Below are 11,113 nucleotides of genomic sequence, written 5' to 3' on the forward strand. Positions count from 1 at the left end.
AATTTATAATTGTATAAATTCATGGGTTACAAGGTGATGCCATAATTTGTGGATACAGTGTAGAATAATTAAACTAGTTAACCTATACATTATATTTAACATTTTTGTAGTGAGATCATTTGAAATTTAATGTCTTAGCAATTTTGAAATGTCTAATACTCTATTATTAATCATATTCACCAGTTGTACAACAGACCTCAAAAAAGGGGATAAAACATATCCTTTCTGAGATTTTGTACTCCTTCATTATCATTTAAAATGTTTAAATGACATGAAATATAAATTTCAAAGCAGCATCAAAAAGTGAGCATATTTAACTATACTCAGTTCATAACAGGAGCATGGGTGAAGAGAATCATAATTCATGGTATTGCATGTTTAATGAACTGGCAGCAAGAGGAGGTTGGTGAAAGAAAGGCAGAGGAACTTTGTCTTGTACAAATTAGAACTGAGGAGCTCCGTAATCATCTAGCATCTGTTCAGTGCTGTATTTATGGTAAGAAATGCACATGCTTAGGAACTCGAAAGAATCTTATGCATTCATCTTTTAAGGTCCAGTCAATCGTGGCCACAAAGTAGCACTTGTGCTGAATCAGTCATCTGCTAAGCAGTCATCTGCATAGGTTCCTTTGTGTATGCATGGTAATTATTCAGATCTTGGATCCTTGGCAATCCTTAGAATCACTTGATACTTCGGCCCCAATTTCTCAATTTCAGTTATACAAGGGATACACTTGGCATACAGACAGTTACACAATCAGTTATACAAGGGATACACTTGGCATACAGACAGCCCATCATTGACCACACTAAGTCCAGTTTGGCTTTAATGGAAAAGTTGATAAAGTTGGTATCAACAAAAATACCAACGTGATAAAGTGGGCCCATCTGTGTATTTTATTGGAAAAATAAGCAGGATGGGTGTTGGGGAACTTCTCTTTCCTGTGGCATGCTGGGATCTTTCTTTTCTTTATTTTTGGGTTTAATCTATCCTTTTCTTCATGCCTCTGATCTCTGACACTAAGGATTCACTTCATGGTCACAAACTTTCTTGTTTTCTTTTGCTTCTCTATGCTCATACCACAGTCTTGTTTCTTCCAGAATCCCACTGTAGCTTTTTCTGGTGAAGTCAAATCATTTCAAAATTGTGTTAGTTTTGTAGGTGGCTAAGATATAATTTTTCTTTGTCATATCTACTAGTACTCATGATAATAACAAACAATTTGCTATAGTATACATTGGTAGCATGTTTTCTTTCATTGGTCTTTTTTATTTTTACATTTGATCTTCACAGGAATCTCTCAAAGGATGTGGTGTCACTATCTCCATTTTATATATGAGGACAGCAACATGGGCAAAAGGCTGAACGCACCTCACAACCGACTCAAAGCTCTTTTTTTTTTTTTTTGCTATTCTCTAAATCATTTCCCACAACTGGTCAGCTTTACAGTTAATCTGAGCCTTCTCATTTTTCATAAAATTTTATGTAAGAGTCACATGTATAAGATCTCTCACAAATTCTTCTTACACACACACACACACACACACACACACACACACCCCACTCAGGCACAAATAGTCACAAATGTCCATCTTGGAGCAATTCAAATGTCTTACTGATTCTTTCAAAAGGCAACTTATGGGTTATAAGTGGGTCTTTGTTTTATTTTATTTATTTATTTTGGTATGTGGTCAGTTATCAGTTTAGTAATAAAGTCTCTGGTTTTAAACTCTGTAGAAAGAAAGGTCAACAATAACAGGGCCTGAAAAATACCAAAACCAACCACAGAATCCAATGAACTTCTCATTCATAAAGTTGGCAAAAGCATTCATGGCAGATGGTAAATCATTCACTTTTTGATCCTTTTCCCCATTATCATCAGTGAGGCAATTAGCAGAATCCAGTTGCTGTTCAGGAGCATTAAAACCACCCAGTGTCATAGATGAGCCCTGCGTACGTGAGCCTAGTGGGACTGTCAGAGCATACCCAACACTGTCATGATCACAGCCCAGCAGCCCGCAGCTCTCCATGTCTTCAGGGCACTAACAATTTTTTGTCACAGCATACTTTCCCCTGGTCTGATCTGAGTTACTGCATTCTCCCTTTTCCTTCTAGATGTATCTGCTTCACAAACCTCACATTTCAACCTCAGGAATGACACTCTTTAGTTCTGTAACAGTGTCGTGTAGAGTGGTGAGGTAGAATAGTTGTAGTAGATGCTGGCAGCACCCTGCCAAGATCTCATTTATTATTAGATCACCAGGATTAAGGAAGGGATTTTTTTAATTTTGAAGAAGCTGAGGATTAGAGAGGTTAAATATTTTTTCACTGATGTATTAATCATGTTTATGTTCTATATATTATGATGCTTTGATATCTGAGGACTTTGGGGACCTAGGGAGGGATTGCCCCTCCCAAGTTTAGCGAATTTCTAGAGTTAGCAATCAGATCGCTGAGAGCATACATTTGTCATGCAAACCAGCCGATCTGAGTCCATATACCCACTTCCACCTGTCTCTTTTTTATAAATCAGGTTCCAATTGTTAGGGACATTATCCTCCTTCCCTAAGTCACTATAGGGCCAGTTACTAGAAAGCAAGGGATCACCCCATATATCCCAGAACACATTGAAATTATTCAAATTACCTAATCCTAACTTATTTAGCTTGCCTGGTCTGTCTGGATTCTTTTTTCCTGTGAAAGCCACAATAAAGACTCTGACCCATGCTACATCCCTTTTGCCTCTAGACTGGCCTCAGTGCTTCCCTGTGTGGCTCTGCATGGTGTGACATGCACCTTCCTCTTGGGAACCATAAGCCATAAGCTCTTTTTTCAAGGTAGCTCTCTGTGTATGGGTCATCTTACCATATCTGATTAAAACAAATCCAGGGTATATTTAAAGATACTGATGGATTTCTCAAAAGTGACAAAGCTGAACCTAGAACCGGAGTCTTTATATTCCTAACAAGGTTCTTTATAACTCATTTATAAAGAATATTATGTTCTTTATAAATGCCACTTAAAATTTAATTTAAAGTTATTACGAGATGTTAGAATTAAGTTAAAAAAAAGGTTGGGCTCTTCTAAAAATGACAGCCAGTACTCTTGATCAAGCTCTGGTTACAAACATTTTATGTTGCTTAATAGAACTATTTGTACTAAAATATCCAGGTCTTATGTAATTGAACAACTTAGAAATTTGTCAGCATGGAAATGAATGTAAGAAAAAGACTGCCACAGAGTTTTCCATCCAGAATGATTTTCCTCAGTATGTTTAGTTATAGTGAGGAGGAAGGAGACTTGCAGATACCTGATGAGAAATGTGATAGCATGTGAATAAATTCCTTTAATGAAGCAAAGGATGTTTAGCAATGAAATGAAATACCAAGGTCAGTTATGCTTAGTCATTCTCAGCACCAACTTAATTACTTCTGAAAAGGTTTAATTTTTTTCTTTTTTTTTTTTTTCCGGTGATGGAGTCTCACTCACTCTGTCGCCCAGGCTAGAATTCAGTGGCACCATCTTGACTCACTACAACCTCTGTCTTCTGGGTTCAAGCGATTCCTCTGCCTCAGTCTTATGAGTAGCTGGGATTACAGGCGTGTACCACCATGCCTGGCTAATGTGTGTGTGTGTGTGTGTGTGTGTGTGTGTGTGTGTTTAGTAGAGGGGGTTTCACCATGTTGGCCAGGCTGGTCTCGAACTCCTGACCTCAAGTGATCCTCCTACCTCAGCCTCCCAAAGTGCTGGAATTACAGGCATGAGCCACCATGCCCAGCCAGAAGATTTAATTTTTAAACTGGGCTTTTATTTAAGTTGGAAAATTCAGATATCCACAGGGTTTTTTGTTTTGTTTTGTTTTGTTTTGAGACAGAATCTCACTCTGTCACCCAAACTGAAGTGCAATGGCACAATCTTGGCTCACTGCAACCTCCACCTCCTGGATTGAAGTGATTCTCCTGCCTCAGCTTCCTAAGTAGCTGGGATTACAGGCATGCACCACCATGCCTGGCTAATTTTTGTAATTTCAGTTGAGATGGGGTTTTGCCATGTTGGCCAGGGTGGTCTTGAACTCATGGTCTAAAGCAATCTGCCTGCCTCAGCCTACCAAAGTGCTGAGATAACCAGTGTGAGCCACCCTGCCTGGCAGTTACAGATTCTGAAAGAAGAAACTTCCACAATAGAAGTCAATGGTCAATGGCAAAGGTTTCTCTAATATTTGATGACTACATAAAAATTCAATTTTTAATTACAATCAGCTCATATAAATCTACATCAATGAATAAATGAAACAGCACTAAGATATTTCAAAACAGCAAAAAGGAAAAAAAATCCTCCAGCCATCCTTTGCAATGTATGTGCTTTCCTTTTCATCTTTTGTCTAAGCCAGTCAGCTACTGTTATCATTGTTGTTACTGCTACAATTAAACACTTATTTTGCGTCTATTATGAGTCAGCTTGTTTGCAAGTGCTTTATCTGCTGTCTTACTTAGTGTTGCTGTAAAGAAATGTTTGAATCCTGGTAATTTGTAAAGAAGAAAGGTTCATTTGGCTCATGATTTTGATGGCTGGAAAATTCAAGATGGGGCATCCGCTTCTGGTGAGAGTCTCAGGTTGCTTCCACTCTTGGGGGAAGGTGAAAGGGAGCAGGTGTGTACGGAGATCACGTGTTGAGTGAGGAAGTTGAGAGAGAGAGAGAGAGAGAGAGAGAGAGAGAGAGAGAAAGAGAGAAAGAGAGAGAGAGAGTTGGGAGATGCCACGCTCTTTATAACAACCACTCTTGCAGGAACTAATAGAGTAAGAACTCACTCACCACTTAGTCTATTCATAAAGGATCTTCTTCCATGACTTAAGCATCTCCCATTAGGTCCCATTTCCAACAATGGGAATCAAATTTCAACGTGAGGTTTGCAGAGGACAAATACCCAAACCATTGCACTTGCATTGTTTCATTTAGTTCTCACTACATTATATAAGAAATAAACTATTATTTACTCTATTTTTCAGATGCTGGACTCTGAATTAAAAAGTTTAAGTAACTGGCCTAAGGCCACATGTCTATTAAGTAATATGACAGCAAAGCTCATATTTTTAAGCTACATACCATAGTTCCCTCAAATTAATTTATCTTATCTGAGCATTCTAGCTGAAGTCAGGGAAAAAGACAATTTCACCTGCATTGTCCAATAAGGTCGCCACTAGTCATACATGGCTACTTAAGTTTAAATTAATTGGAATTAAATATAATTAAAAAGACAGTTCTCCAGTCCCTCTAGCCACACTTTGAGTGTTCAATAGTCATATATGGTTAGTGGCTACTGTATTGGGCAACACAGCTACAGGATGTTTTTATCATTGCAAAATTTCTCCTGGACAGTTCTTGTCTGGAAGCATACTGGGTGTGGGTGTGAGGTGTGATAAGAGAGGAATTTACAGGTGTCACTTGGGGAAGAGAGATTCAAATATACCACATTAGAGTTGTCTGTTTAGAGTTGTCTGTTTTGTTCTTAAATAGCAAATTAGGGTAATTGTTAAGAAGATAATTGGGAGCCAATACAGTGAGACTTTCTTCTTGCCTTATCCCATGCTGGAAAATGCCCTAGAGACGTATAATGGCTCTCCATGAATTACGATATGTGTAGGTGCCAATGGGTACCCTAAAATATGACTCTTCCATATCTTATTAATAATGTCAAGCTGTTAATATACTTTTGCTCTTCTAGGTTATAAATGCTTTAGGGAGGGTAAAAGTGTGCTTTTCTATTTGTGACATGTTGTCTTCTATTTCTTTTCATAGAGGATTATTTTTCCTATCTTCCCTCCCCTCCTTTTATTTTCTTTGTCAAGGAGCATGCAGGGTGTCTAGGTTTCTGGAAAAGGCAAAAGAATAGTGAAAGACCCACCTCCTATAATGTTACCTTTCAGGGTTATCTCATAGAAAATCAGCATTGGGTAAAAAAAAAGTTGTGAATTTGAGGGTGCTAATAATCACACATACTCTGTAATTCAAATGGCATGATTCCAAAGCTGTGACTTGATTTCCAAAATAGACTGATTAGCCTCTCAGTAGCCCCAAATCATACTTCTTCTGATTAACAATCATAAAACATATATTCAGAGTGATTATATGGGAGAAATAATACAGAATAGAACAGTATGTGGTATACTCACTGTGATATCTTGGGCAAACTTCCTTAATTATGATTAAGTTTTTCCAATCTTTAAAATGAGAATAGAAGAAAATGGCAGATAGGAGACAGAACTAGATTACAGCTTTCACTCAGACAGACAGAACAGTAGGTGTAGACTTGCACCGTGAACTTTTGCTCCAGAGCTACTGCAGAAATATACCAGGAAAGACAAGGACAATCTGCCTCCTTTGGAGGGTCTGGTATACTGCAGGAATATAACAGGCCCTTCGAAGGAGGCAGATTGTTCCTGCAGGACCTGGGAGACAGTCCAAATACTGTGAGTGCCCAAGCTGTGAAAGTGGGAAAGGGGTAACGTCCTTCCCAGAACACACACCCTTACTGGGGAACCTGAAGGTCTAGATCACAGGAGAAGGATTTGACCTTACATGGAGCTGAGTCAATTTAGAGAGCCAGGCAAAATATAGGGGTAGAGGAAGCAGGAAAAGCCCTGTGGGCTCTCTGGGTCCCCAGGGAATCAATTTCTGACTTGTCTCACAGGGATTCTTGGGAAGGGCTGCCAGAGGCACTGGGAAAAGACCACAGGGAGAAGGAAACTTCCAGCTGAACTCTGTAACAGTTCCAACCAAACACAAAGTCTTTTGGCCAGAAAGCAGGGGAGGGCATGAATATGGTGTGCAGACTCCACAGGCAGGGAGGTGAGAAAGCCCTGCTTGCTTTCTCTGCTGGGAGGTTGATAGCCCAGAGGAAGTTCTCAGCCCTGCTCACCACTGCCTGGAAAGAAACCTGGTTCTGTTGTGGGAGACATGGTGGGAGTCAGACTGGCCTTTTGGGTTGCATGGGAACTGGTGAGGCCTGTAACTGCCCGCTTTCCCCAACTCTCCTGACAACCTGCATGACACAGCAGAGGCAGCCTGGGAACACAACTCTGTTGACCTGGGAACCACACCCCTATTCCCCACAGCAGCTGCAGCAAGCCGCACCCAAGCAAAGTCTGAGCTCAGACACGTCTAGCCCTTCCCCAACCTGATGGTCCTTCCCTACCCATTCTAGTAACTGAAGACAAAGGGCATATTCTCTTTGGAGTTCTAGGGTCCTGCCCATCACCTGATCCTTCTTTTACCACCATAGCTGATGCTCTCTTGAAAGTGCCACCTCCTGCAGGATGCCAACCAGCACAAAAATAGTGCATTAAAGAACCGAAACTAAGTACCCTCACAGAGTCCATTTCACCCCACTGCCACCTCCACTACAGCAGGTGCTAGTATCCATGGCCGAGAGACCTGCAGACAGTTCATATCACAGGACTCTGTGCAGACAACCCCCAGTATCAGCCTGGAGTCTCGTAGCCCGGCTGGTTGGCTAGGTCCAGAAGAGAGATAACAACCTTTACAGCTTTGCTATCAGGAAGCCACATCCTTAGGAAAAGGGGAAGAGTACTACATCAAGGGACTACCCGGAGGAACAAAAGAAACTGAACAGCTCTTTCAATTTTGACAATAGGGTGTCAATTTTAGATCTCTCCTTGCTACCCCAAAACCTAAAATGCAATTAAAAAAAAAAAGAAAGAAACTGAACAGCAGCCTTGAGCCCCGGATCTTTCTTCTGACATAGCCTACCCAAAAGAGAAGAAACCAGAAAAACAATTTTGGCAATATGGCAAAACAAGATTTTTTAACACCCCTCAAAAAATCACACTAGCTTACCAGTAATGGATCCAAACCAAGAAGAAATCCCTGATTTACCTAAAAAATAATTCAGAAAGTTGATTATTAAGCTAATCAAGGAGGCACTAGAGAAAAGTGAAGTCCAATTTAAGGAAATCAAAAAATGATACAAGAAATGAGGGGAGAAAACATTAGTGAAATAGATAGCATAAATTAAAAAACAATCACAACTTCAGGAAATAAAGGACACACTTAGAGAAATGCAAAATGTTCTGGAAAGTTTCAGCAATAGAATTTAACAAGCAGAAGAAAGAATTTTAGAGCTCGGAGAGAAGGTATTTCAATTAGCCTAAACCAACATAGACGAAAAAAAAAAAAGAAAAAAAAAGGGACATAACCTCCAAGAAGTTTGGGATTATGTTAAATGACCAAACCTAAGAATAATTGGTGTTCCTGAGGAAGAATATAAATCTAAAAGTTTGGAAAACACATTTGGGAGAATAATCAAAGAAAACTTCCCAGGTCATGCTAGAGACCTAGACATCCAAATACAAGAATCTCAAAGAATACTTGGGAAATTCATCACAAAAAGATCATCACCTTGGCATATTGTCATCAGGTTATCTAAAGTTAATATCAAGGAAAAAAATCTTAAGAGCTGTGAGACAAAGGCACCAGGTTACCTATAAAGGAAAACATATCAGATTAACAGCAGATTTCTCAGCAGAAACCCGACAAACAAGAAGGGATTGGGGCCCTATCTTCAGCCTCCTTAAACAAAACAATTATCAGCCAAGAATTTTGTATCCAGTGAAATCAAGCTCCATAAATGAAGGAAAGATATGGTCTTTTTCAGACAAACAAATGCTGAGAGAATTTGCCACTACCAAGCTAGCACTAGAAGAACTGCTAAAAGGAGCTCTAAATCTTGAAACAAATCCTGGAAATACATCAAAACAGAACCTCTTTAAAGCATAAATCTCACAGGACCTATAAAATAAAAATACAATTAATAAACCCGTAGGTATACAGGCAACGAATAGCACAATGAATGAAATGGTACCTCACATCTCAATACTAATGTTGAATGTAAATGGCCTAAATGCTCCACTTAAAAGATACATAATTACAGAATGGATAAGAATTCACTAACCAACTATCTGCTGCCTTCAAGAGACTTGCCTAACACATAAGGACTCACATACATTTAAGGTAAAGGGGTGAAAAAAGACATTTCATGCAAATGGACACAAAAGTGAGCAGGAGTAGCTATTCTTATGTCAGACAAAACAAACTTTAAAGCAACAGCAGTTAAAAAAGACAAAGATGAAAATTATATAATGATAAAAGGCCTTGTCCACCAGACAAATATCAGAATCCTAAATATATATGCACCTAACACTGGAGCTCCCAAATTTATAAAACAATTACTACTAGACCTAAGAAATGAGATATATAGCAAAACAATAATAGCAGGGAACTTCAATACTCCACTGACAGCACTAGCCAAGTCATCAAGACAGAAAGTCAACAAAGAAACAGTGGATTTAAACTATACCCTGGAACAAATTGACTTAACAGATATTTACAGAACATTCTACCAACAACCACAGAATATACCTTCTATTCATCAATGCATGAAACTTTTTCCAAGATAGACCATATGGTAGGATGCATAACAAATGCATTTTTAAAAATTTAAATTATATCAAGCTACTCTCTCAGACAACAGTGGAATAAAACTGGAAATCAACTCCAAAAGGAACTTTCAAAACCAAATACATGGAAATTAAATAACCTGCTTCTGAATGATCATTGGGTCAACAAATAAATCAATATGGAAAGTAAATAATTCTTTGAACTGAATGATAAGTGTCACAATCTATCAAAACCTCTGGGATACAACAAAAGCAGTGCTAAGAGGAATGTTCATAGCCTTAAATACCTTCATCAAAAAGTCTGAAAGCACACAAATAGACAATCTAAGGTCACACCTCAAGGAACTAAAGAAAAAAGAACAAACTAAACTCAAACCCAGCAGAAGAAAGGAAATAAGATCAGAGCAGAATGAAATGAAATGGAAACAAACAAAAAAATGATACAAAAGATGATAAGTGAAACAAAAAGCTGGTTCTCTGAAAAGATATATAAAATTTATATGCCATTAGCAAGATTAACCAAGAAAAGAAGAGAGAAGATCCAAAGAAGCTCAATTATAAATGAAAGGGGAAATATTACAACTTACACCACGGAAATACAAAAAATCATTCAAGTGTACTATGAATGCCTTTATATGCATAAACTAGAAAGCCTAGAAGAGATGGATAAATTTCTGGAAAGATACAACCCTCCTATCTTTCATCAGAAAGAATTAGAAACCCTGAGCAGAACAATAACAAGCCGCAAGATTGAAATAGTAATAAAAAAATTACTGACAAAGAAGTGCAGGACCAGATGGATTCATAGCTGAATTCTACCAGACCTTCAAAGAAGAATTGGTACCAATCCTATTGACACTATTTCATAAGATAGAGAAAGAGGAAATCCTCCCTAAATTATGCTATGAAGCCAGTATCACCCTGATACCAAAACCGGAGAGGACATAACTGAAAAAGAAAACTACAGACCAATATCCCTGATGAAAATATATGCAAATATCCTTAACAAAATATTAACTAACCAAATCCAACAGCATATCAAAAAGATAATCCACCATGATTAAGTGGGCTTCATACCAGGGATGCAAGAATGGTTTAACATACATGAGTCAATAAATGTGATACACCACATAAACAGAATTTTTAAAAATCACATGATCATCTCAATAGATGCATAAAAAGCGTTTGACAAAATCTAGCATCCCTTTATGCTCAGCAAAATTGGCATACATGGGACATATCTCAATGTAATAAAAGCCATATATGACAAACCCATAGCCAACAGTGAACAGGAAAAAGTTGAAAGTGTTTCCTTTGAGACCTGAACCAAGGCAAGGAAGGCTTGTCTTGTCTTTTACTATGTCTATTCAACATAGTACTGGAAGTCCTAACCAGAGCAATCAGACAAGAGAAGGAATAAAGGGCATCCAAATTGGTAAAAAGGAAGTCAAACTGTTGCTGTTTGCTGATGACATGATCATATACCTCAAAAACCCTGAAGACTCATCTAAAAAGCACCTAGAACTTATAAGTGAATTCAGCAAAGTTTTAGGATGCAAAATTAATGTACACAAATCAGTAGATCTGCTATATACTAATAGCAACCAAGCTGAGAATCAAATAAAAAACTCAACCACT

General features: G+C 38.3%; 1 pseudogene; it reads right to left on the reverse strand.

Moving 5' to 3' along the window:
- Window positions 1-442: 442 nt before the first annotated feature.
- Window positions 443-6,239, reverse strand: LOC105717586 (rRNA-processing protein FCF1 homolog; annotated as a pseudogene).
- Window positions 6,240-11,113: the final 4,874 nt, after the last annotated feature.

The sequence above is a fragment of the Aotus nancymaae genome, unplaced genomic scaffold, assembly GCF_030222135.1.
Source record: "Aotus nancymaae isolate 86718 unplaced genomic scaffold, 86718_ANA_hifiasm-v0.15.2.pri h1tg000006l, whole genome shotgun sequence".
Lineage (NCBI taxonomy): Eukaryota > Metazoa > Chordata > Mammalia > Primates > Aotidae > Aotus > Aotus nancymaae.